Raw genomic sequence first — 21,751 nt, forward strand, 5'->3', positions numbered from 1 at the left:
TCTGATCCATTTGGAGTTAACCTTTGTGCATGGGGATAGATAGGGGTCCTGTTTCAATCTTCTGCATGTGGTCAGCCAGTTTTCCCAGCACCATTTACTGAATAGGTTCTCCTCTCCCCCAGTGGTAGGTGGTGGGGGCTTTGTCGAAGATGAGTTGGTTGAGAAATTGAGGTTTTGCTTCTGGAATCTCAATTCTGTTCCATTGATCTATATGCCTGTTCCTGTACCAATACCAAGCTGTTTTGATGATTGTAGCTTTATAGTAAAGTTTGAAGTCTGGTATTGTGATACCACCTGCTTTGTTTTTTTGCTGAGGATTGTTCTGGCTATTCTTGGATGTTTGTGTTTCCATATGAATTCCTGTGTTGTTTTTTCTAGGTGTGAGAAGAATGTTGCTGGTAACTTAATGGGTATTGCATTGAATTTGTAGATTGCCTTAGGTAAGATGGACATCTTCACAATGTTGATTCTTCCAATCCATGAGCATGGGACATTTTTCCACTTGTTCGTGTCAGCTTTGATTTCTTTGAGCAGTGTTTTGTAATTTTCATTGTAAAGGTCTTACACGTCTCTGATTAGGAAGATGCCAAGGTATTTCTATTTTTGTGTGTGGCTATTGTGAATGGAATTGTGTTTTTTATTTGGGTTTCTGTTTGTTTCTTATTGGTGTAGAGAAATGTGATTGTCTTTTGTACATTTATTTTGTATCCTGAGACATTGCCAAAGGACTTTATCAATGTAAGGAGGCCTTTGACAGATTCTCTTGGGTTTTCAAGGTACACAATCATATCATCTGCATAGAGAGATAACTTGACTTCCTCTTTTCCTATTTGATTGCCTCTGATTGCCTCATCTTCTCTGATTGCTCTAAACAGGACCTCCAATACTATGTCGAACAGGAGGGGTGAGAGTGGGCATCCTTGTCTAGTTCCAGTTTTCAGGGGAATTCATTCCAATTTTTGTCCATTTAGGAGTATGCTGGCTGTGGGTTTCTCATAGATGGCTTTTACTATTTTGAGGTATGTTCCCCGTATGCCTAGATGTTCAAGGGTTTTTATCAAGAAGGGGTGCTGGATTTTATCAAAAGCTTTTTCTGCATCTAATGATATGATCATGTGGTTTTTGTATTGACATCTGTTGAGGTATTTAATTACATTTATGGTTTTATAAATGTTGAACCAGCCTTGCATCCCAGGAATGAAGCCTACCTGGTCATGGTGGCTGATTTTTTGAGATGTATTGCTGAATCCGGTTTGCTAGGATCTTGTTGAGAATTTTAGCATCTATGTTCATCAAAGATATTGACCTGTAGTTCTCTTTCTTTGTTGGATCTTTACCTGACTTGGGTATCAATGTGATGTTGGCTTCATAAAATGATTTGGGGAGAGTTCCATCTTTTTCAATCGCCTGGAATACCTTCACTAGGATTGGTATCACCTCCTCCTTGAATGTCTTGTAGAATTCTGCTGGAAAGCCATCTGGACCAGGGCTTTTTTTTGTAGGAAGTTTTCTTATTATGTAGTCAATTTCCTTGTTTGTTATTGGTCTATTTAGGGTCTCAATTTCTTCTTGTTTCAACTTAGGTATGTTGTGTGATGTAGAAAGTCCTCCATTTCCTTAAGGTTATCAAGTTTGTTTCCATACAAGTGTACGTAGTAGTCTCTAATGATCTTTTGTATTTCTTCAGGGTCAGATGTGACTTCATCTTTTGTGTTTCTGATTGTGCTTATTTGGGTTTTTTCTCGTTTTTTCTTGGTCAGTCTAGCTAGGAGACCATTGATCTTGCTTATTCCTTCGAAGAACCAGGTTTTTGTTTCATTGATTTTTGGTATTATCTTTTTGTCTTCTATGTCCTGGATTTGGGCTTTTTTTTGGTGATCTGTATTCTTCTGCTGAAATTAGGGTTTTTGTGGTCTTGCTTTTCCAGCTTCCTTAGGTGGATTGTTAGGCTGTTAATTTGTGATCCTTCCATTTTCTTCATTTGCTTTTGTAGGGATATAAATTTCCCTCTTACTACAGTTTTCATGGCATCCCAGAGATTTTGGTAAGATGTTTCTTCATTTGTTTCCAGGTATCTTTTGATCTCTGTTTTGATGTCATCATTGACCCAGGAGTTGTTTAGCATCATGCTGTTTAGTGTCCATGTCTTTGTGGGTTTGGGGGGGAACTTGTTGGTGTTAAAATTTATTTTTATTCCACTGTGGTCCGAGAAGGTGCATGGTAAGATTTCGATCTTTTTAAATTTGCTTATGCTTGCTTTATGGCCAAGTATGTGGTCGATCTTAGAATACGTTCCTTGTGGTGATGAGTAGAATGTGTATTCTGTGGTCTTTGGATGAAGTGTTCTGTAGGTATCAATTAAGTCCATTTGGTCAAGAGTCACATTGAGGTTCCGGATCTCATTGCTGATTTTTTGTCCTGATGGTCTGTCTAGGGTTGTGAGTAGGGTATTAAAGTCCCCAGTTATGATGGTGTTAGAGTCAATATCTTTCTTTAGTTTTCCTAGAAGTTGCTTTATGTAAGTTGGCGTACCTATGTTGGGTGCATAAACGTTTAAGATAGATATTTCTTGTTGGTGGAGTGAACCTTTTATCATTATGTAGTGGCCCTCTGTATCTTTTTTAATTTTTGATAGCTTAAATGGTATTTTGTCTGAAATTAGGATCGCAACTCCTTCTTTCTTTTGTGTTCCATTCACCTGAAAATTTGTTTCCTATCCTCTTACTTTGAGTCTGTGTATGTCCTTTCTAGTGAGATGGGTCTCTTGAAGGCAGTATATTGTTGCCTGGTGATATTTTATCCATTTTGCCATTCTATGTCTTTTCAGTGGTTCATTTAGTCCATTCACATTTAGGCCAATAATTGAAATGCAAGAGTTGATCCCTGTCATAAGGTTCTTACAGAGTTGTTCCTGTTTGTTTTTTGTCTTTCTTTGGGTTTTGGAGTTGGTTCATGTGTGTTTTTAATCTTTTGCCTGTACTCTTGTGAAGAATGCTGTTGTTCTTTTTTCTTTTTCTTCTGTGTTCAGTACTTTCTGAAGTGTTTCTTGTAGAGGTGGTCTGTAGCATAGGTTCTTAGGGATTGGATGTCTGGAAAAGATTTCAATTCTCCCTCACTAATGAAGCTTAGTTTGGCTGGGTAGGTTATTCTTGGTTGAAATTGTTTATCTTTTAGAACTTTGAAGATAGGGCTCCAGGCTCTCCTGGCCTGAAGGGTTTCTGTGGATAAATCTGCTGCTATTCTAATTGGTTTTCCCAGGCAGGTAGTCTGGCCTTTTTCTCTTGCTGCCTTTAGGATTTTTCCTTTCATAGCTACTTTGTTTAGGCGAATTATTATGTGTCTGGGAGTTGGTCTTCTCATTTGCTGTCTTGCAGGGGTTCTCTGAATCTCTTGTGTTTGAATTTTTTCATCCTTAATGAGACGAGGGAAGTTTTCTTGAATGATTTCATGAAACGTTTGTTCCAGTGTGGCTTCTGTTTCTCTTTCTGCCTCAGGTAGCCCAATTACTCTTAGTTTTGGTCTCTTGAAGTGATCATTCATCTCTTGCAGGTTTTGTTCTGTCTTTTTGAGCTTCTTTTCTATGCTTCTGACAGTTTGGGTTAGTTCTGTGTTTTGGTCTTCGAGCTCTGAGATTCTTTCTTCTGCTTGGCTGATTCTGCTTTCCATGCTTATTAGTCTGTTGTTCATTTCCATCACAGTATTCTTTACTGCTGTCATTTCTGACATCAGCTCCTTCCTATTTTCCTCTTGTCTCTCCTCAAATTTTTTAATTCTTCCCATTAATGTCTTGATGTCTGGGTTTGTTGCATGTAACCAGTCATTCTGGGGACTCTTCATTGTTTGTGTTCCCGAATCTGTTTTCTCAGTGTCTGATTTCCCAGGGGTCTGTGTAAGACCAATATTCTTCTTTTGGTTTTTCTTCATTTGTGTGGTTTTCCCCCTCCCTACTTTTTCCTTCCCTTCACATCACCGTCTTCTTTAATTCTGTTATTCAGGGATAAAGGGATTGGTTTTACTTCTGTTTGTTCAAACTCCTATTCTTTATGTATGTCCTCTTACTTTGTTCAATTCTGAAGTTGCACTGTAGGGCGGAGGTGGTCCTTTTTGCAGTTTTGAGATTTACTTAAGGGGAGAGCTGTGATTCAAAATCTGTCTGCAGGTCCTGGTATTCGCTGACAGGTGTGTGGATAATGTAGAACCCACTTCCCACTGCCCTGGAATCTGTCCATGCAGTGGGGCTATAGGTTTCCTCCCTGAAATAAAATGTGGTTAGCAGAGGGAAGAGAATGGAGCAGATAGTGGGTTGAAGAGTGGAGTGGAGAGATAGAGGAGTAAGGGAGGAAACAAATGAGTGTGCCAACAAATAGAGAGAGAGGCCTATACTGAAACAGATAAAAACAATAGACCACAGCTACAGACGAACCAACTCTCATACAAAAAAATAAAAAATAAAAATAAAACATATAGTGATGCTAACCTACAAGCTAACCAACCACCTTGTTAGTGTGCTGTTCCTCTATACAAAGATATGGTTTACAAAGAGAAGAAAAGAGAAGAAAAGGAAAAGGAAAAAAGAAAAAAGGGAACAATACAGTAGGAATAGAATTAAGTCATTAAACTAATAGAATCAATGAAGCACACTCTGAGACATTTCATTTAAGTCCAATGTCCTTTCAGGTCTGATTTCTAGTTTTCTTTTCAAACTGGTAAATTAGTTTGCAGTTAGGGTCAGTTGCCCCTGGTCTGCTGTGAAGGACAGTTCACATTACCCTCCGTTCACTTGATTCTCCCGTTTCGGTGTTTTTACCTTTAATCGCCAGCAGGTGGTGCTATCTCAGCTGCTCGCCCCAGACGGGGTGGGGCTGGACAGGAACAAGATGGCTGCCTGACTCTGAGCAGGCAACAGGAACCTTACGCCGGGCGGGCAGGACAGTCTCGGTCGCAGGAGAGATGGCAGCGATCCCAGCAGATCTTCCCTGAAGGGGTTTGATGTGGATCACCTCGGACCCAGGTGGTGTGATGTGCTACCCGTCACAGAGGCCACGGCAGTGGCGGCAACGGCAGCGGTGGTGGGGTGAGGGGCTGCAGCGGCGGCAGCAGTGGCACTGTTTGCACTGCAGTAACTGTCCAGTCCATTGCGATGTCCCAGCAGTGGCAATGGCCAAGCTCTGTATGAAGAGCAGGTTGCGATGTTGGGGTCCCCAGCCCCCCAGGGCGAGAGTCAGAGACCCACTGCAGATCACCTTTGCAGAGGACTTCAGAGACCGGATTGCCCTGTCGCCATCTTGTCACTTCCTCCAGACCATGTGCTCTTTGAGCTATGGCTTTCACCATACTTCCTGTCTTTGGCCCCCTCCCCCACCTTGAGGAGGTGAATGTTCTCTCTCCCTTCTCTTTCTTTCTCTAATTTACTTTTAAATAAACTATAGTTTTAAATCTAGCTTCTGTGTAATTCTTTGCATCTTCCATGTGGCTTCAGATAGCACCCCTGATGGCCACATATGGGAAGTAATCCCTTTTTAAATAAAACTTTTCTTTCTTTGGAAATAAATAAATAAAAAGTGGGCAAAAGATGTGAATAGACAGTTCTCAAAAGAAGACATATGAGCAGTCAACAGATACATGAAAAAATGCTCAGCCTCACTAGTCATTAAAAATTGCAAATCAAGGCCACAATGAGATACCACCTAACTCCAGCCAGGATGGCCATCATTAATAACTCAAAAAACAGCAGATGCTGGAGAGGATGTGGAGAAAAGGAAATGCTTCTACACAGTTGGTGGAATAATAAACTAGTACAACTATTGTAGAAAACAGAGTGGTGACTCCTAAAACATCTAAAAATCGACCTTCCATGTGATGACCCAGTTATCCTTCTTCTGGGAATATACCCAGAGGAACTCAAATCATTCTACAAAAAAGATACCTGCACAAGTGTGTTTATCACAGCATTATTCACAATAGCAAAAATATGACCCCAACCAGGCTACCCATCCATAGCAGACAGGATTTTTTTAAACATGGTCCATATACATGATGGAGTATTACACAGCCATATAGAAGGAAAAAATTATGAACTTCACAGCAACTTGGATTGATTTGGAGTCTATAATACTCAGTGATCTATCACAGAAACAAAGAATTGAGTACCACATGTTCTCATTCATAAGCAGACCCTGATTAATCATAATACTATAAGAAAGGGACTGGCAGTAGTGGGACACTGCCAGAGAAGGGTGGGGGCATATAACATCAGTAAACGTACCTGATCTCAAACCAGGCAAAGTGGGAACCAAAGGGAGATCCAAACTTTACCTGTATGATGACCACTTATGCACTTAATCCTGAATTGTACCTTTATAAAATAAAAATTAAAAACTTTGTTTACAAAAGCAGGTCACTGGCCAAATTGGCTCCCTGGTTGCATAGCTACTCCTAAAGATTCCTAGAACTTTGGAATTTTTTGACTCAAAGATTTACCCTCAATGATATACAGATGTTCCCTGACTTATGATGGTTTGACTTACAATTTTCAACTTTGCAATAGTGCCAAAGCAATACACATTCAGTAGAAACTCTGAGTACCCATACAACCATTCTGTTTTTCTCTTTCAGTATAGTATTCAATAAATTACATAAGATATTCAACACTTTATCAAATAGACTTTGTATTAGATGATTTCACCCAACTGTAGGCTAATATAAGTGTTGCAAGCATGTTTAAGGTAGGCTAGGCTAAGCCATGATGCTTGGTAAGTTAGGCGTGTTAAGTGCATTTTTGACTTGTGATGTTTTCAACTGACAAGTTTATTGGGATGTAACACCATTGAAAGCAAAGAGCACCTGTACACCATCCACATGAGTCCCAGATTTTGGGGAAGGCTGCAAACCCACCCACCCAAAACAAAACAAAACAAAAAACAGAGAGCAGCAATGTTTCTGGTATATTATAAGTGAAGATGGGCCAGACCATGTTTCCCAGTTTTGGCCCCCTCCCCTATCTTGGAGAGGTGAATCTCCAATTTCTCTCTCTAATTTAGTTTTTAAATACACTATATTTTCTAATCTAAAAAAAATAGATAAGTAAAGATGAATCCATTTACAAATGTTTGCTCAAAAATCGAGAATTTCAATTCATCCCAACACGACATGACCTTCCAGATACATATGAAGACTCCTGCACTGCGGCTATAAAAAGACCTGTTCTTTTCACAGGTATTTTTACAGCCATGGGTAAGAAGTGAGCAGGTGATTAGTGAGGTCTGTATGCTCATCCCTGCCTTGTTCCACTGCGGTCAATTACACAGCTGGTTACAAGTGTGTGTTTGCACCTGTTCAAGCCTTTAAATGTGCTGATCCCATATTAATTAAACAACTCCTTAAAAGCAGGTTAAAAACAAATTAGACCCTGCCATCCAGTGTCTGTCCCAGTTTTCCCTTGGTAGCCCTTCATCTATAAGCGATCTCCTACAGAGGGTAAGGAGCAATGTTTCTTTGTAGTTAGGGAGAGGGTTGTTATGTCCCATCAATTAGTGCTGCTACCACTTAATGAAAACAGTTGTTGGTACATAGTGCATATTAGTGACTAATTAATAAGGGTCGATTAGCTAAGCTTCCTCACTTACAAGGTAGAATAGACAACAGTCACCTTCCACAAGGACCACTGATTGGAACAGGGACATCAGTGAAGTAAAATAATTGGAACAGGGACCACTGACTGCAACAGGGACATCAGTGATATAAAATGAAAGGAATTATAATGATAATCCTCATCTTTCTCAATAAGTAGAGGCAGAAGTTCATAGCTAACCAATACATCTTCCAAATGTAATAAGTTGAAATGACTTTAAGTGTCAAGGATGTCTGGCTCATTGTCCTTAGAATCATTGAAACAGGCAGGAAACTATCACCATGGTAGATAAATGTGAGAGCTTGTCTCAAATAAATGAGGTAAAAAAAAATTGACCATGTACACATTGTATGCACAATATATTATAGAACACAGAACATGAATCTCATCTATTTAGATATCTCTGTTGATATTTTTAGTGTTATTTTTTATTAGGAACATAGAACAGTGGGTAAAAACAGGGGAGTGAAATTTAGAGTTTGATCATCTACAAATCAAGCATAATTTCCATGATTAACAACAGTTCAAAATAGCTATTATATGTTATTTTGTTTTTTCATAATTACCTGTTTCTGTTTCTCTCTCACATATACAAATGCACACATAGACAAAAATTTTGATCATGAGTTCTTTGAAGGTAGGAGTCAACTATCATTTATATTCACATTTCACAAAAGAGAGCATCTTAGAAACTTCTTGAATATTAACAGATTAATCTAATATTAATAAATAGATTAATTAATTAATTAATTTGGTTTTTTTATTTTAAAGTTGTGGGATACAGTTAAGGGTTAGGCATACAAATATTCATTTTGCAGGTACCCTTGTTGATGAGGTGTGCCCCGCTTTCCCCAGACAGATGTTGGTTACTGTTAATCCCACCTCCCTTCCCCTCCCTGTCCCTCCCCCCAAAGTTTCCCACCACTATCAATCCTTTGCTAATAACATTATGGTAGTTGTTCAAGGTCCACTTACTTATGAGTCAGAACATGTGATGCTCAGATCTTTGTTTCTGTGAGAGATCACTCAGTATTATAAACTCTAATTCCATCCAGGTTGCTGCGAAATTCATGATTTTGTTCTTTTTTATGACTGTGTAATATTCAATTGTGTATATGTACCACATTTTTTTAATCCAGTCCTTTTTTGATGGACAGCATTGGTTGGTTCCATGATCTTGCTATTGTGAACAATGCTGCAATAAACATACGTGTGCAGGTATCTTTTTTATAGAGTGACTTGAGTTCTTCAGGGTATATCCCCAGTAGGCGGATTGTGGGGTATTATGGGAGGTCAATTTTTAGAGCTTTTAGGAATCATCACACTGATTTCCACAGAGGCTGCACTAGTTTACACTCCCACCAACAGTGTAGAAGTGTTCCCTTTTCACCACATCCTATCCAGCATCTGTTATTTTTTGAGTTATTGATAATGGCCATTCTGACTGGAGTTAGGTGGTATCTTGGTGTAGCTTTAATTTGCATCTCCTTGATGACTAGTGAAGTTGAACATGTCTTCATATATCTGTTGGTCGCTCATATGCCTTCTCTGGAGAAGTATCTATTCATATCTTTTTTCCCTTTGTAATGGGGTTGTTTGTTTTTTACTTTTCAGCATGTTTGAGTCACTTGCAGATCCTTGATGTTAGGCCTTTGTCAGACAAGGAGTTGGCAAATACTTTTTCCCAGTCTGTGGACTGTCTCCCTGCTCTTTTGATGATTTCTTTGGCTTTGCAGAAGCTTGTCAGTTTAATGAGGTCCCACTTGTCTAACTTATCTCTTATGGCCTGTGCATTTCGGGTTTTGCTCAGGAATTAGATGCCAGTTCCAACTTTCATAAGGGTGTGTCCTGCATTTTCTAAAGTTCTTATGGTTTGAGGTTTTACATTTAGGTCTCTGATCCATTTAGAATTAATTTTTGTGTATGGGGATAGACAGAGGTCCTGTTTGAAACTTCTGCATGTGGTCAGTCAGTTTTCCCAGTACCATTTACTGAATAGGTTCTCCTCTCCCCAGTGGTGGGTGGTGGAGGCTTTGTCGAAGATGAGTTGGTTGAGAAATTGAGGTTTTGCTTTTGGAATCTCAATTCTATTCCATTGGTTTATATGTCTGTTCTTGTACCAATACCAAGTTGTTTTGATTATTGTAGCTTTATAGTAAAGTTTAAAGCTTTATAGTAAAGTTTAAAGTCTTTATAGTAAAGTTTAAAGCTCCTACTTTGGTTTTTGCTGAGGATTGCTCTGGCTATTCTTGTTCATTTCTGTTTCCATATGAATTCCTGTATTGTTTTTTTCTAGATCTGAGAAGAATGTTGCTGGTAATTTGATGGGTTTTGCATTAAATCTGTAGATTGCCTTAGGTAAGATGGACATCTTCACAATGTTGATTCTTCCAATCCATGAGCATGGGATATTTTTCCACTTTGTATCATCTTTGATTTCTTTGAGCAGTGTTTTGTAGTTTTCATTGTAAAGGTCTTTCATGTCTCTGGTTAGGAAGATGCCAAGGTATTTCATTTTTTTAGTGGCTATTGTGAATGGGATTGTGCTTTTTATTTGGGTTTCTGTTTATTTATTATTGGTGTAAAGAATTGGGAATGTCTTTTGCATGTTTATTTTATACCCTGAGACTTTGCCAAAGTCCTTTATCAGTGCAAGGAGGTTTTTGACAGACTCTCTGTTTTCAAGGAGGTTTTCAAGGTATACAATCATGTTGTCTGCAAAGAGAGATAACTTGACTTCCTCTTTTCCTATCTGGATACACCTGATTGCCTTCTCTTTTCTGATTGCTCTAGCCAGGATTTCTAATACTATACTGAACATGAGGGGTGAGAGTGGGCATCATTGTCTCATTCCCGTTTTCAGGGGAAATGGTTCCAACTTTTGTCTGTTTAGGAGTATGCTGGCTGTGGGTTTCTCATAGATGGCTTTTGCTATTTTGAGGTATATTCCACATATGCCTAGATATTCGAGGGTTTTTATCAAGAAGGGGTGTTGGATTTTTTCAAAACCTTTTTCTACATCTAATGATATGATCATGTGATTTTTGCTTTGACATCTGTTGATGTATTTAATTACGTTTATGGTTTTACAAATGTTGCAACAGCCTTGCGTCCTAGGGATGAAGCCTACCTGGTCATGATGGATGGTTTTTGAGATGTGTTTTTGAATCTCGTTTGCTAGGATCTTGTAAGAATTTTAGCATCTATGTTCATCAAAGATATTGGCCTGTAGCTCTCTTTCTTTGCTGGGTCTTTACCAGGCTTGGGTATCAATATGATGTTAGCTTCATAAAATGATTTGGGAGAGTTCCATCTTTCTCAATCACCTGGAATACTTTCAGTAGGATTGGTATCAGCTCCTCCTTAAATGTCTTGTAGAATTCTTCTAGAAAGCCATCTGGTAGAGGACTTTTTGTTGTAGGTAGTTTTCTTATTACATAGTCAATTTCCTTGATTGTTATTGGTCTATTTAGGGTCTTGATTTCTTCATGTTTCAACCTAGGCTTGTTGTGTGATGTCAGAAAGTCCTCCATTTCCTTAAAGGTTTTCAAGTTTGTTTCCATACAAGTGTACATAGTAGTCTCTAATGATATTTTGTATTTCTTCAGGGTCAGTTGTGACTTCATCTTTTGTGTTTATTTGGTTTTTTTCTCGTTTTTTCTTGGTCAGTCTAGCTAGGGGACCATCGATCTTGTTTATTCTTTCAAAGAACCAGTTTTTTGTTTCATTGATTTTTTGTATTATCTTTTTTCTTCTATGTCCTGGATTTGGGCTTTTATTTTGGTGACTGGATTCTTCTGCTGAAGTTAGAGTTTGGGTGGTCTTGCTTTACCAGCTTCCTTAGGTGACTTGTTAGGCTGTTAATTTGTGATCCTTCCATTTTCTTCATGTGCATTTGTAGAGATATGAATTCCCCTCTTACTACAACTTTCATGGCATCCCAGAGATTTTGGTAAGATGTTTTTTTTCATTTTCATCTGTTTCCACGTATTTTTTAATCTCTGTTTTGATTTCATCATTGACCCAGGAGTTGTTTAGCATCATGCTGTTTAGTGTCCCTGTCTTCGTGGGTTTGGGGGGGAACCTTGTTGGTGTTGATGTTTATTTCTATTCCACTGTGGTCTGATAAGGTGTATGGCAAGATTTTGATCTTTTGAAATTTATTTATACTTGATTTATGGCCAAGTATGTGGTTGATCATAGAGTACATTCCATGTGGTGATGAGTATTATGGCCAAGTATGTGGTTGATCATAGAGTACATTCCATGTGGTGATGAGTAGAATGTATATTCTGTAGTCATTGGGTGAAGTGTTCTGTAGGTATCAATTAAGTCCATTTGTTCAAGAGTTGCATTGAGGTTCTGGATCTCATTGCTGATTTTTTGTCCTGATGATCTGTCTAGGGTTGTGAGTGGGGTATTAAAGTCCCCAACTTTGACAGTGTTAGAGTCAATATCTTTTTTTAGTTTATCTAGAAGCTGCTTTATGAAGGTTGGTGCTCCTGTACTGGGTGCATATATGTTTAGGATAGATATTTCTTGTTGATGGATTGAACCTTTTATCATTATATAGTGGCCTCTGTATCTTTTTAAATTTTTGATAGCTTAAAGCGTATTTTGCCTGAGATTAAGATCACAACTCCTCCTTTCTTTTGTGATCTGTTCACCTGAAATTTTGTTTCCCATACTCTTACCTTGAGTCTGTGAGTGTCCTTTCTAGTGAGATGAGTCTCTTGGAGGCAATATATTGTTGCCTGGTGATATTTTATCCATTTTGCCATTTGGTGTCTTTTCAATGGTGCATTTAGCCCATTCACATTCAGGCTAATTATTCAAATGTGAGAGTTGATCACTATCATAAGGTTCTTATAGAGTTGTTGTTGTTGTTCCTGTTTGTTTGTTGTCTTTCTTTTGGTTTTTGGGTTGGTTCATGTGTGTTTTTAATCTTTTTCCTATACTCTTGTGAAGAATGCTTTCGTTCTTTTTTCCTTTTCTTCTGTGTTTAATACTTTCTTAAGTGTTTCTTATAGAGGTGGTCTGGTGGCAGTGTAAGTTCTTAGGGATTGGATATCTGGGAAAGATTTTAATTCTCCCTCACTGATGAAGGTAGCTTGACTGGGTAGGTTATTCTTGGTTGAAATTGTTTATCTTTTAGAACTTTGAAGATAGGGCTTCAAACTCTTCTAGCCTGAAGAGTTTCTGCAGATAAATCTGCTGCTATTCTAATTGGTCTTCCCTGGTAGGTAGTCTGGCCCTTTTCTGTTGCTGCCTTTAGGATTTTTTCTTTTATACCTACTTTGTTTAGGTGAATTATTATGTGTCTGGGAGTTGGTCTTCTCATTTGCTGCCTTGCAGGGGTTCTCTGAATCTCTTGTGTTTGAATTTTCACATCACTAATGAGATGAGGGAAGTTTTCTTGAATAATGCCATGGAATGTTTGTCCCAGGGTAGTCTCTGTCTCTCTTTCTGCCCCAAGAAGTCCAATTACTCTTAGGTTCGGTCTCTTGAAGTAATCACTCATCTCTTGAAGGTTTTGTTCCATCTTTTTAAGCTTCTTTTCTATGTTTTTGACAGCTTGGGTTAGTTCTATATTTTTGGTCCTCCAGCTCTGAGATTCTTTCTTTGCTTGGCTAATTCTGCTTTCCATGCTTATCAGTTTGCTATTTATTTCATTCACAGTATTTTTTACCACTGTTATCTCAGCTATCAACTCCTTCCTAGTTTCTCTTGTCTCTCCTCAATTCTTTTTAATCTCTCCATTAATGTCTTGATATCTGGGTTTGTAGTTTGAGACCAGTCATTCTGGGGGCTCTTCATTGTTGGCATTCTGAAGTCAGTTTTCTGAGTGTCTGACCTTCCAGGAGTCTGTGAGAGACCCGTATACTTCTTTTGGTTTTTCTTCATTTGTGTAGATTTTTCTCTCCCCCTTTTCCTCCCCTTCTTTAATTCTGTTTTCAGGGCAGGTAGGGTTGCTTTTACTTCTTTTTGTTCAATCTCCTGTTCTTCCTTATGAGCATTCTGTGGTTTTGTTCACTTTTGAGGCTGGATTGTAGGTTGGGGGCTGTACTTTTTGCATTTCAAGGTTTAATTGAGGGGGAACCTGTGATTCAGGATCTATCTGCAGATCCCAGTATCCATCAACAGATGTATGGGCATACTGGTACCCACTTCCCACTGCCTTGCAATCTGTCCATGCAGTGGGGTTTAGGTTTGCTCCCTGGAACAAAAGGAGGTAAGAAAAAGGAAAATAATGGAAGAAGGGGGATCAAGAGGAAGTTGGAGAGAGAGAAGAATAAGAGGGAAAACAGACATACATACCAACTAATGAATAAAAAGTGACACAAGGACAGAAAAGAGTAAAAAACAAACAAACAAATAAGATTCCCTAAAGCATACTGGTAATCACACAAAGATAGTCCAATAAATTCATGCCTTTTGATGTGATTTTCCCCAACACAAACAAGTAGTCTAACTCAAAAAGCAAACAAAAGTGAGCAAAACAAAAAGTCAAAACAATAAAATCAAAAATCAAAATAAGAAACCAGAATAGCTCTGGAGTCTTTCCTGAGTTTCTAAAGTCTCCTCAGCTCTGATCTCTAACCCCTCCCCTTTGCTCTCACAGGCAGATTGGGTCAGTTTCCTTGGTTGGCTGACTTGCTGACTGAGGACTGAGTTGTTTGTGTCTGATTCAGGTTGGGGAAGGGTTTCTCTCTCCTGTTTTGGCAGGTTACCTTAGAAACAAGGTGGAGGTTGCTCAGAGATGGGCAAGGCAACGCCAATCTCTGCCTGAAAAATGACTGTGGTGGGTGGTTCCTCTTTGCCCTATCCTTTCTATCAACTCATCCTTTCTCTCCACCCATCTGGGTCTGTAGATGATCCACAATGATGGGCAATGGTGTGTGTCTGGCATCAGGAACTGGCAACCAGTGATACGGCTGGGTGCCACATCTGGTGTGCCACTGGCAGCCTGGAGTGGAGGAGAGAGCCAGGAATTTCCATGCCAGAGCCGAGAGCCACAGTGTCAGCAGCTGGTAGCAAACAGCAGCAGTCCCCTACAGAGGCCCATAGTGCAACGGAGGCTGTTTGCTGCATGGGACTGGCTATAGCAGAGGTGCATGGAACTGCCCCTAGGAGTCACCCTTGGTGGAGATTGTCACAGTTCAGCTTGTCCCATCACCATCTTGCTCATCTCTAATAAATAGATTAATTAAAGAATGCTTTAACTCCTGACTACTGGATAAAAGATAAATTAGAAACAAATACTACACATTGATGTTACATCCACTTCAAAATGGCCACCAAACAGGGATTTTCAGCCTCTAAATAAAGTTCAGAACTCTTTTCTCAGTCTTATCACATATGACTTTAAAAATCTACTTAGTGTCTTGTCTTTAGTATTTCCAGTAATATATTAGAACATGCAGAATTAGGTCCACGTAGAATGAAACACATTAATAAGCATTTAAAAGATGGCTATATGTCATCCTATCAGAGTTACTAGATTAAACCCACCCACTTGCATACCCAAGAAAAAAATGATATAACTGTTAATGCAGTGCTTTCCCTGTGATTTCTGTTACATCAGGATTCCATCATCCCCATTGAAATCAAGGAGCCAAACACAATGGCTGCATCTCCCAAGGTGAAATCAACCATACCAAGGAAGTTTTCCAAGGTTAAAGGTATTTCCCTCTCTGATATACTTCTCAATATATTTGTGAAGAGAATGTCTTCTGAGCTTTCTTATTAAATGTAGTTGAGATATAATGTGCAGGTCACAAACAAAGCCACTCCAATATTCCTGATTTCATTAAGTCTCTCATCTCATACCAGGGTAGCTTTGATGTCTCAAATGCACTAATTATGGGCCACCGCTGAATTCAAGCTTTCACCAGTCAACCAAACAAGCAGTAAGAGCCACCACTAATCACTAAACTTAACATATTAAATTTGTAATTTCTAGAAATTACACCCATATCGAGTGAGGTTCTCTCTCTCTTGGTCTAATACCCTTAGAATCTACTCCCACACATGTTCCTCAGATTTCTGCCAATGCAATACAAAGTCTTGAAATTCTTTTGATGTATGGGCTATTTCCTCTCCAGTTGTAGCATGTACCTATCCACTTAGAGCATGTGAGAGTTGATCCTAATTATATGTCCAGTGGCAACAGTTGTGAGTCTTCAGGAGACTGGGCATCCTCTCTAAACACATCTGCTTTTTCTAAGGTTATTGTAAGGTTTTCAAAGTAAAGGAAGACTCAATCCCCTCAGGACCAGGACAGCAAACTATTCTCACTAGCAAGAATGAGTCAAAGTAATTTGGGAGTTTCAGATCATCAGTTTCATTTGAGTCCAAAAAGATGTTTGGGCATTCCACATTTCAAGGTTACAATTCATGCCTTAATGATTACATGAAAAATTGGCAAGATTGTGAATTCAAATGGCATTAATTTCAGCAGCCTGCACAATTAAATTTTATGTTTGAATTTCAGCAATATCAGACCTAGTGCCATAAAAAATAAGCTATTTTAAGCCCATTATGGAAGTTTGCTATTTCTCAGATCACAGTCTGAGCTGAGACTTAAAGAACCTGAACTTGTCATTATCTTTCTATAATCACTCCATTACACACAAGACTATCCCATGCCACAATCCTTGCTGTCATCATTGTATCCATAATGGTCAAATACAGTAGTCACCTGAGCTTCCAAGGCACTTGCCTCAGTTGGTACTTCATCACAGTAAGTCACAGATACCTTGATGAATTGTGATCTGCATGTTCCAAGTCACTAGCATCCCATTTCCCACTTAGGATCTCAACACTTTCAAGAGGCATAATCAAACCAAATGTGAAATTCAATTATTGATCATCTGGCTCCTAGGATCACTCCCATTATCAAGTCTGTGTTTGTGTGAGTCCAGTTAGAAGCTAGAATCCATAGTAGTTTGAACTGGAGAAAAAGTAGTATCCAGCATTATTATTTAGTTCCAAGACCAAAAGGAGATAAAAGAAAAGTCTAGTGAATACCCTAGAACTGAGGAGAGTACAAGGACCAAACTTGGACAGGTACTTTTCTAAAAGCAGAGAGTCAGACTTTGTGGGAGTCAGTATGGTTATGGCCCACAGAATAAAGTAGAAGTCTCCTGGTGCACAGTGGGACCACGGCTGGTCCACAGCCAGTGGGTCAAGGCCAAGGAGGAAGAAACGATAGGCCAATACTGGCCAAAAGAAAGTGAGGACCCTGCAGAGAAATTCACTAGTATGCCCCAGGGCAGAGCTGTTCCACAACTGGCAAGCTGGAAGCTACGGGTGAGACAGATGTGGAAAACTGCCAGCCAGAGTGTGAGCAAAGCTTATTAGAGGTTGAGGGCCACTGGATGTTCTGGGTGTCACTGGAAGCCACTCTGTGGCGAAGTGAGAACCAGTGGGAAGCCTAAACTTTACCTGTATGATGACCACTTATGTACCTAACCCAGAATCATACCGTACACCTTTAAAAAATGAAAAAAAGTCGAAAGAGAAAATACACCAAAGCACTTACTCCTGCAGTGTCCCTCTAGTGGTCTCTCCTAAAAACTTAACACTGTGCAATTTAAAAAGGAGAAATGTTGACAGTCTTCAGCTCCATTATCACAAAAAAGGATGAATTTGAAACTGAGTCAATAAATTGATAATTTGCATTATATTAACTTCCTTATATTAATAATTACATAAATAGCTATAACTGATCTTTAACACTCTATGGTGTTGGAAACCAAACAGTAAATGATGTGCAAAAGTTCTCTCATCCATTTTCTTCCTTTACTGGGGCACCCCCCCAAAAAAGAAATATACATCCTTCAAGCACCCACTATGCTATCAATCTTGTGCTAGATACAGAAGAGAGTACTCTTCTCTTGAGTAGAACTTACATAGTAAAGTCAGTGTAAAGCAAAAAAAAAAAAATTCCAGGCTTACATGTGTACATTTGCTAAGAGCAACTGAACTTCAAGTCCTCTAAATACTGAGATTTAAAATTCTCTACACTTTCAGTCACTCAGGCATCAACATGGATTTTTTATTCACTAGTTATAATTATTGCCTTTTAATTATTTTTACTCTTTCTCATCTTTTTTTTTATTTTAAAGAAGGAGGGTACAATTCAAGGTTAGGTATACCAATGTTCATTATGCAGGTACTCTTGTTGATGAGGTGTGCCCCTCCCACCCCTGGCAGTTTTCCTCAACTGCCAATCCCACTCTCCCTCCCCTGGCAATTTCTCACTACTGCTAATCCTTTTCTTATAGTGTTATGATAATTGTTCAAGTTCTGCTTATGAGTGAGAACATATGGTACTCTGTTCTTTGTTTCTCTGAGAGATCACTGAGTATGGTAGACCCTAAATTCATCCAAGTTGCTGTGAAGTCCATATGTTTGTCCTTTTTTTTGGCTGCATAATATTCCATTATGTATACGTATCACATTGAAAAAATATTTTTTATTTTATTATTTCCAATTACAGGTAACATTTTATTTTTTTTTATTTATTATAAAAATGTGGGGTGCAATTCAAGATTAGATATACAGACGTTGATCATGCAGGCACCATTGTTGATGAAGTATGCCCCTCCCTCCCTAGCAGTTTCCTTCAACTGCCAATCTCACCCCCATCCCTTGACAGTTTCCCACTACTGCAAATCCCTTTCTTATAGTATTATAATTGTTCAGGGTCAGCTTATGAGTGAGAACATATGAATATATGGTACTCTGTTCTTTGTTTCTGTGAGAGATTATTGAGTATGATCGACTCTATATCCATCCAAGTTTCTGTGAAGTCCATAGGCTTGTTCTTCTTTGTGGCTGCATAATATTACACTGTACATATGTACAGCATTTTTTAAATCCAGTACAGCTTCAATGGGCAACATGGTTGGTTCCATGCTTTTGTTATTGTGAATAGAGATACAACAAACATACATGTACAGGTATCATTTTTGTAGAATGATTTGAGTTCCTCTGGATATATTCCCAATAGAATTATAGGTCATATGGAAGGTCAATTTCTAGTTCTTTTAGAAATCACCACACTATCTTTCAAAGAGATTGCACTAGTTTGCATTCCCACCAGCAGTGTAAAAGTGTTCCTTTTTATCCACATCCTCACCAGCATCGGTTGTTGTTTGTTTTATTAATGATGGCCATTCTTACTGGTGTTAGGTGGTATCACAATGTGGTTTTGATGTGCATTTCTCTGATGATGAGTGAGACTGAGCACTTTTTCATGTGTCTGCTGGCTGCCCGTATATCTTCTTTTGAGAAGTGTCTATTCATGTCTTTTGCCCACTTTTTAATGGGGCTGTTGTTTTTTTTTTCTTTTCAGCGCATTTGAGTTCCTGGTAGATCCCAGATGTCAGGCCTTTGTCATATATACAGTTGACAAATATTTTCCCTTTCTGGGGGCTGTCTTGATCGTTTCTTTTGCTTTACAAAAGCTTGTTAGTTTGATGAGGTCCCACTTGTTGCTCTTATTTCTTAAGGTACGGGCATTTAGGGTTCTGAATAGGAATTAGTTGCCAGTTCCAATTTCCATAAGGGTGTCTCCTGCATTTTCTAAGATTCTTATAGTTTGAGGTTTTATGTTTAGGTCTTTGCTCCATTTAGAGTTAATTTTGTGTATGGTGACAGGTAGGGGTCCTGTTTCAAATTTCTGCATGTGATCAGCCAGTTTTCCCAGCACCATTTACTGAATAGCTTCTCCTCTCCCCAGTGGTAGTTGTTGGAGGTTTTGTCAAAGATGAGTTGGTTGAGAAATAGAGGCTTTGCTTCTGGAATTTCTAAATTGTTCCATTGGTCTATATGCCTGTTCTTGTACCAATTCCAGACTATTTTGATTACTATAGCCTATACTAAAATTTGAAGTCTGGAAGTGTGATACCTCTTGCTTTGTTTCTTTTGTTAAGGATTGTTTTGGATATTCATGGTCATTTATGTTTCCACATAAATTTCTGTATTGTCATTTCCAGGTCTGAGAAGAATAATGTTGGTAACTTAATGAGTATTGTGTAAAATCTGTAGATTGCCTTTGGTAGGATGGAAATTTTAACAATGTTGATTCTTCCTATCAATGAACATGGAATATTTTTCGTTTGTTTCTGTCTTCTTGGATTTATTTGAGCAGTGTTTTGTAGTTCTCATTGTAAAGGTCTTTCGCTTCCCTGGTTAGGAAGGTGACAAGATATTTCATTTTGTGTGTGTGGCTATTGTGAATGGTATTGTCCTTTTAATATGGGTCTCTACCTACTTGTTGTTGGGGTATAGGAATGCAACTGTCTTTTGCACATTTGTTTTGCACCCTGAGACTTTGCCAAAGTCCTTTATCGGTGTAGCAGGATTTTGACAGATTTCCTTGGATTTTCAAGGTATAGGATCATACCATCAGTAAAGAGGGATAAATTGACTTCTTTTCCTATTTGGATACCCCTGATTTCCTTCTCTGGTCTAATTGTCCCAGCTAGGACCTCCAGCACAATGTTGAACAAGAGGGGTGAGAGTGGGTAGCCTTGTCTTATTCCAATTTTCAGAGGAAATGTTTCTAGTTTCTGTCCATTTAGCATTATGTTAGCTGTGGGTTTGTCATAAATGGCACTTACTATTTCCTTCTATACCTAAGTGTTTGAGGGTATTTATCAAGAAGAGATGCTGGATTTTATCAAAAGCTTTTTCTGCATCTAATGATATAATCATGTGGTTCTTGATTTTACATCTGTTGATGTATATAATTACATTTATGGTCTTATGAATGTTGAACCAATCCTGCACCCTGGGGATGAAGCTTACTTGTCATGGTGGATGATTTTTGAGATGCGTTTTTGGATCCAATTTGCTAGGATCTTGTTGAGTTTTTTTGCATCTATGGTCATAAGGGATACTGGCCTGTAGTTTCTTTTCTTGTTGGATATTTACCTGGTTTGGGTATCAGTGTGATGTTAGCTTAGTAAAATGATTTGGGGAAAATTCCATCTTTCACAATTGCCTGGAATGTATTCAATAGGATTGATATCAGTTACTCCTTGTACATTTTGCAGAATTCTGTTGGAAAACCATCCAGTTCATGACTTCTTTTTTGTAGGTAGTTTTCATATGAAAATCAGAATCAATTTCCTCGGTTGTTATTGGTCTATTTAATGTCTCAATATCTTCTTGTTTCAACCTGGGGAGGTTGTGTGATGTCAGAAAGTCCACCATTTCATTTAGGTTATCAAGTTTGTTTCCATACAGGTGTGCATGGTAATCTCTGATAATCTTTGGTATTACTTTGGGGTCAGTTGTGATCTGATCTTTTGTATTTCTGATTGTGGTTATTTGGGATTTTTCTCTCTTTTCTTGGTCATTCTGGCTAGGGGTTCATCAATCTTGTTAATTCTTTCAAAGAAACAGTTTTTTGTTTTGTTGGTGTTTTCTGTGATATTTTTGTCTTCTATGTCAATATTTGGGCTCTTATTTTGGTGATTTCTTCTGTTAAAATTGGGGTTTTGGTGGTCTTCTCTTTCCAGCTCCCTTAGGTGATTTGTCAGGTTCTCCACTTGCGATCTTTCCATTTTCTTGATGTGTGCTCATAGAGATATAAATTCCCCTCTTAAAACTGTTTTCTTGGCATCCCAGAGGTTTTGGTAAGAGGTTTCTTCATTTTCATTTATTTCCAGGAATCTTTTAATTTCTGTTTTGATTTCAGTGTTGACCCAGTAGTTGTTCAGCATCATGCTGTTTAGTGGCCATGTCTTTGTGGGCTTCGGGGAAATTCTGTTGGTGTTGATATTTCTTTTTATTCCACTGTGGTCTGAGAGTGTGTGTGGCAATACTTCAACCTTATGGAATTTGTTTATGCTTGATTTATAGCCAAGGATGTGATCAATCTTGGAGTACGTTTCATATGGTGACGAGTAAAAAGTATATTCTGTGGTTGTTGGGTGGAATAATCTGTTAAGTCCATCTGGTCAAGCGTCAAGCTTAGGTTCTGGATCTCCTTGTTGATTTTTTTCCTCTAAGATCTATTTGGGGCTGCTAGTGGGGTATTCAAGTCCCCTGCTATAATAGTGTTTGAGTCAATAACTTTTTTTAGTTTACTTAGTAGTTGCTTTA

Source organism: Carlito syrichta, unplaced genomic scaffold, assembly GCF_000164805.1.
Source record: "Carlito syrichta isolate Samal-C Ts95f unplaced genomic scaffold, Tarsius_syrichta-2.0.1 Scaffold316693, whole genome shotgun sequence".
NCBI lineage: Eukaryota > Metazoa > Chordata > Mammalia > Primates > Tarsiidae > Carlito > Carlito syrichta.